The sequence below is a fragment of the Dasypus novemcinctus genome, chromosome 17, assembly GCF_030445035.2.
Source record: "Dasypus novemcinctus isolate mDasNov1 chromosome 17, mDasNov1.1.hap2, whole genome shotgun sequence".
Lineage (NCBI taxonomy): Eukaryota > Metazoa > Chordata > Mammalia > Cingulata > Dasypodidae > Dasypus > Dasypus novemcinctus.
The window spans coordinates 81,745,201-81,751,661 of NC_080689.1; positions in this window are offsets into that span (position 1 = coordinate 81,745,201).

Consider the following 6,461-nt stretch of genomic DNA (forward strand, 5'->3'; position numbering starts at 1 on the left):
CATTGGCCACAGTAGACCAGGAGCCTGAGCATTTTTCAGCTTATTAATTGATATTTCTCTGGCCAAAAACTCCAGAAAAAAAGTTTCCATTTGTGAGGCTCAGGTCAACAGTGTTGCTATAAAGGGTATGTTGGCTGAAGGACGTTCCTGCAATGAACCAGTGAAGATGAAGATGAAATTCTCAGAGCACAGTGTTAGGGGTTAAAGCCTTTTAAGCCTGTCTTTCCTATCTATCTATCTATCTATCTATCTATCTATCTATCTATCTATCTATCTATCTATCTATCTATCTATCTATCTATCATCTATATATCTACCTATCTCTCTGTCTCTCTCTCTATAAATATATATATATTTTAATTTATTAAAGTATATCAGTCATACATACACATACATAAACAATAAGTTTATACTAACAGTTGTGGACTTACAAAACAAACATACATAACATCATAGAGGGCTCTCATACCTCACCCTACCAACGATACCTTGCATTTTTGTGAATTATATTTAACTAATGATTAAAGAGTATCCTCAAAATATTGCTACTAACCAAAGTATTTTTCTCCCAACCCACTCTATTATTTTTTATATCATTTATACATGAACATGCATAGACAATAAGTGTATAGTGAAAGTTGTGAAATTACAAGTAAACATGCATAATATCATACAAGGATCTCATGTAACAACTCACCACCAATTTCTTGCATTGTTTTGAGATATTTGTTACAAATTATGAAGGAATATTGCTAAAATCTTACTAACTATAGTCCTTATCCTACATTTGGTGTATTTTTCCCTCAACCCACCCTAATACTATTTTTTAAATATATTTTTATGACAGAAGTTGTAAACTTACAAAACATTCATGCACATGTGCTGAATTCCCAAACAATACCCCTCTATCAACACACCACACCATGATGGAACATTTGTTATAGATTATGAGATAATATCATCAGATTATTACCAGGTCCATAGCGTACATTTGAACACTTTTTCCATATTCCCCCATTATCAACACAGTACATCTTTGGCATAAATGCATGAATATTACACTATTACTATTAACCACAGTCCATTAGTCACTCCAGTTGTATTTTTCCAATGCTTCTCCACATTCCTACCACCCTGTAATAGTGATGTACACCTGCTCTAGCTCACCAAGGACACTCTTGCCTCTGTGCCATCAACCACAATTCTCATTCACTTCTGTGTTTCCTGTGTTATTCATTCCCTAGAATATTCTCTACTTTTCTTTCAATTGGCATTTATATCCCTAGACTACCATTTTCAGCCACAACCCAATTTATAAACCAGCTCTTACTCACTAAATGTGTTACCATCAACTCTGTACATTTCCACACTTTTACAGTAAAGTGAAATAAATCTTCTACATACATTAAACATCAGTAGCACATCTCTATCATCCTCTTATCTCCTTTAAGATACCACCACCTACTACCAGGTCTTAAAGATACTTTCCTACATTTCCTTCTAGAAGCAATATGGTTCTTGCTTTTATATTTAGGTTTTTGGTCCATTTTGAGTTAAATTTTGGATAAGGTGAGAGATAGGGGTCTTTTTTCCTTCTTTTGGGTGTGAATATCCAGTTCTTTCAGCACCAGTTGTTGAATGAACTGTTCTACCAGAGCTAAGTGCGTTTTGACATGCTAGTCAAAAGTCACTTGACCATAGATGTGAGTGTCTGTTTCTGAACCATCAGTTTGGTTCCATTGGTCTATTTGTCTGTCTTTATGTCAGTGCCATGCTGTTCTTACCAAAATAGCTTGGTAATACGATTAAAATTTTGGAAATATGAGTTCTCCAATTTTCAGGACCATTCACCCTTCCACATAAAGCTGATAATCATATTTTCTATTTATTTAAAAATAATGGTGGAATTTTTATCAAGATTGTACTGAATCTGTATATCAAGTTGAGTAGAAGTTTCATCTTAATGATATCTATTCTTCTAATCTATGAGCATGGAATGTTTTTCCAATTATTTATGTCTTTTTTATTTCTTTAAAAAATTAGTTGTATTTTTCTGGATACAAGTGCTTTAAATTGTTGATTAAGTTTATTCCTGAATATTTGGGTTTTATCTGTCATGTATTATTTTCCCTACTCTTCTGATGCTTTTATTTTATTGATATAATCTTCATTTCTAGACTCTCTTCCAGGCCCCTCTCTCCTGTCTTTTTCTTCAGGCTGTAGCACACCCTTTAGTATTTCCTGCAATGGTGGTCCTTTGGTTACAAACTCAGTTTATTTGGATGGGAGTAATTTGTGCTTCTTGATATTGAAATCTATGTCCTTCAATAGGGTTGGGGTGTTTGCTACCATTATGTCTTCAAATATTCCTTCTGTCCCTTTTCCCTTCTCTTCTTCTGGGACAACAATGACATGTGCATTTCCATGTCTCTGCCTGTCATTTATTTCCCTGAGACACTTTGATTTTTTCCCCTTCTTTCCTTCACCTATTCTTTTGTTTGTTCACTTTCTTTTTTTATTGATATTTATTTTATTAATAATTAAATTCATAGTTTTTTTTCAAATTATACTCAATTTATTCATTTTTTTAAAAGATATTACATTAAAATATATGAGGCCCCCATTCGCCCCCACCGCCCCACCCCACCACTCCCCCCACAGTAACACTCTCCCCCATCATCATGACACATCCATTGCGTCTGGTGAGTACATCTCTGGGCATTGCTGCACCCCATGTCCCATGTTCCACACCGTAGCCCACACTTTCCCACATTCCATCCAGTGGGCCATGGGAGGACATACAACATCTGGCAATTGTCCCTGGGGCACCACCCAGGACAACTCCAAGTCCCGAGAATGCCTCCACATCTCTTCTCTTCCTCCCATTCCCCACACCCAGCATCCGCCATGGCCACTTTTTCCACATCAATGCCACATTTTCTTGATTATTAGCCACAATAGTTCATGAATAAATATCATTAAGTCCACTCTGATCCTTACTGTATTCCTTCTTCCTGTGGACCTTGGCTTGGTTGTGTCCATTTCACATCTATGTCAAGAGGGGTTTAGATTCCACATAGATATTGGATGGAATCCTCCTGCTTTCAGTTGTAGGCACTCTAGGCTCAATGGTGTGGTGGTTGACATTCTTCAACTCCATGTTAGCTGAGTGGAGTAAGTCCAATAAATTAGAGTGTAGGAGCTGAAGTCTGTGGAGGTCAGGGCCTGGCTATCATGTTGTCAGTCCAGAGATTCAAATCCCCTAGATATATCTTAAACCCCAGCACCAACTACAATTCCAGTAAAGTAGCATGAAAGTCTTGTGAAAAGAGATCCTATCTGAGTCCAGCTCCATCATGCAGAAATACCAGCTCCAAAGAAGGGCCAAATGGCATGGCAGTGAACCCCCTCTGCCATGACCATAGAACCTGTGGGTCTCTTTAGCCCTCAAAGGACCAATATCAGGGGTTGTAACTACTTTATCTGTCTCTGAGATTCTGCTCAGGTGTGCATAAGGGCATTCCTTCTGACAACCTCCAGACTCTTTCTTAGAAACTCATAGCCATATGAACTCATTTGTCTTTTCCATTTCCCCCCGGATGAAACCAAGGTAAATGTGGGGGCAAGAGAGAAGTTTCGTGAGAGTACACAAGGATGGATATAAAACATGTAATATTACACCAAAAACATATAGGGGACGGCAGACTAATAATGTAAACCATAATGTAAAACATAGGATAACTAAAAAATTTAGAAAACTGTATAGCCTAAAGTATGGACAATGTAAGCGCAGATGTCACCTTGTTTGAAAGCTATTGTCTCAGAGTCTGTACATCAGTTTTAGTAAATATGATATGAATAAGTTAAAAGATTATCGCTGTGGAAGGGAAAAGGTTTTATGGCGGATGTGTGGGAGTACTGTATATTGTATATATGAATTACTGTGATCTAAGGCTCTTGTGAAGAGAAGCTCAATAATTAGGAAAAAAGAAAAGAAAAAGATAGGATGTAGAATGTTTGTTCACTTTCAGTGGCCATTTCTTCAAGCTCACAAATCCTTTCTTCTGCTTTCTCAAATCTGCTATTATATGACATGTGTATTTAAATTTCATTTATTGTGTCTTTTATTCCAATAAGATCTGCTATTTTTCTATATTTGCAGAATGGGTATGGGCCTATGGTATGTGAAGTGCCCTACTCTCAAATCTTCTCTGCAGATGGGTAGAATCCTCCTTCCAATCCTTCAGTGATGTTGCAGGATGACCTTCTTGTCTCCTGGAGCCACCCGACAGGTGCTTTAGATAGCTCTGGGTGATTACTAACTGCCCTGTAGCACAAGCTGCCTCTGGGAGCTCCTTACTCTGCCACCATCTTGCTAGTTTTACTTCTCCTTTCCTATATATTTATATTCAGGAAGAGGTTATATTTTGTCTTGGATTCTCTAATAACACTAAGTTGGAATGAAGTAATTGCATTTAGCCATTTATTTACACTTGCTAGAGTCAAACAATTAGGGCATAACATGTAGACATTTTTTAATATGCATCTCTGAGTCTAAAATATTTCAGACTGAATCCTCTGCCATGAAGGCAGCAGTAGATGTATTCAACCTCCAGTGTCTTATGACTGGCATCCAGCATTGATGTTGCCATAAGGAATGCCCACCACCCATCTGTGGTAGGAGTGGGATCATGTCTTTCTCTTTTTTTGATGTCCCAGACTTCCAACACATTTCCTATGCTGCCCAAAGCTGTGATCAGATCTGTAAGTCACACGATATTCATTTTGTACTTTCATTATTGGTTAGCTTAAACTCATTCCATTTCTGTTGTTTGCATCTAAGAGCACTAATCCCCAAAATATTTTTCATATTTGGTAGCATTACTCTGTATCAAAATTTATTTTTCCAGAATATTTATGGCTATGCTAACCTATTCTCATTTCTGCTAATTTATGAACTGGCAAAAAAAATCTAAAATTACTAATTAGTTTATTGCTGAGAATTCTGTTTTACTTTTATATAAAGTTGACATAATTTATTTATGTCATTTCTTTATTTACCTTTTCATTCATATACTTATTAAACAAATACTTGTTGCAATCTCCTACAGGCCTGGTACTCTTTTGTGTACTAGGGTTATAATAATGGCTGTTTATGAATAACCTGACTTTTGGATGAGAGACGATGGGAGATAAACCAACAAAATACAGGGTTCTTCCATCTGAGTGTATTGGTCTTTATGAGGGTGCATTTAGTTTGTCAACTAGGTGACAGCATCTGCAGGGCTGGGGCGATGCTTTCCAGGAAGGTTTGTCTGCTCTAAATCAGCATTCACTCTTTGGTGCTATTTCTCTCCTAGCTGGGATTCACAATCTTGGAATCAATGTGTGGAAATGCCAGTGGCACCACTCACTATTGCCCCAGGAATCCACCAAGAAAGTTTTTGTTTCCTGTCCCTGCAAACTTAAGCTCAATTTGTCATCAGGTCTTAGTCCCTAAGGAGAAGTGCTTACACCTGGAAACACAAACTCGTTTCCATTTATCTTGATGGTAAAACTGCAGCCTGCCCACATTGGTCTTTTCATGCCTCTGAATCAAAAGAGAAAGAAGGGAATTGCTGTACTGGCTGGGGTGATTGATCCTATCAAGAGAAAAAGGACTGCTACTACACAATGGAGGTAAGGAAGAGTTTGTCTTGTATGCAGATGACCTTGGGAACCTAGTATTAACATACACTGTGATTAAAGTCAATGGATAAATGAAACAAGTCAATCCAGCTATGACTATCAGTGGCTCAGAATCTTCAGGAATGAAGGCTTGAGTCATCCCATCAGGCAAAGAAAAACGGCCAACTGAGGTGCTGGGTGAGGGTGAAGGGAACATGGAATAGTTAGTGGAAGAATGTAGTGATGAATATGTACTTTAACCATGTACCAGCTACAGAAATGAAGTCTACAATGGTCATGAATATTTATTCTTATGTGGGGCTAATAAATGATTTGAGTAGACTGTTAGGATACAGAATCAATGTGCAAAAATCAGGTTAAATATAAGTTATACTAAATAAGTTTGATATTACATTTCATGTGGATTCATGCTTTATTGATATGTTTCCATAAAATTGATTTATTTAAAAAAAGAAAGCAATACACAAAAGATGGATAATCATGTCTTTCATACCCCTACTAAGAACCACTTTATTTTGTAAATATGCCTATCAATAAATAAGTATAGATTTCTCTATGACCTTGATTCCTGATCCCTAAAGTATGAAGTTAATGTTTATAGTTCTGGCACTTCCTAGTCCCGGATATTGAATCTACTTTACTACTCCGTGGTTGAAAGATATAAAAATTGTTTCATATTTTTTAGGATTATTGTGAGATTCAGTGAGTCTATACATGTAAAATATTTGAGCAGTGCCTGGCAAAAAGACCACATTTGGGCATTGTCTTCATTT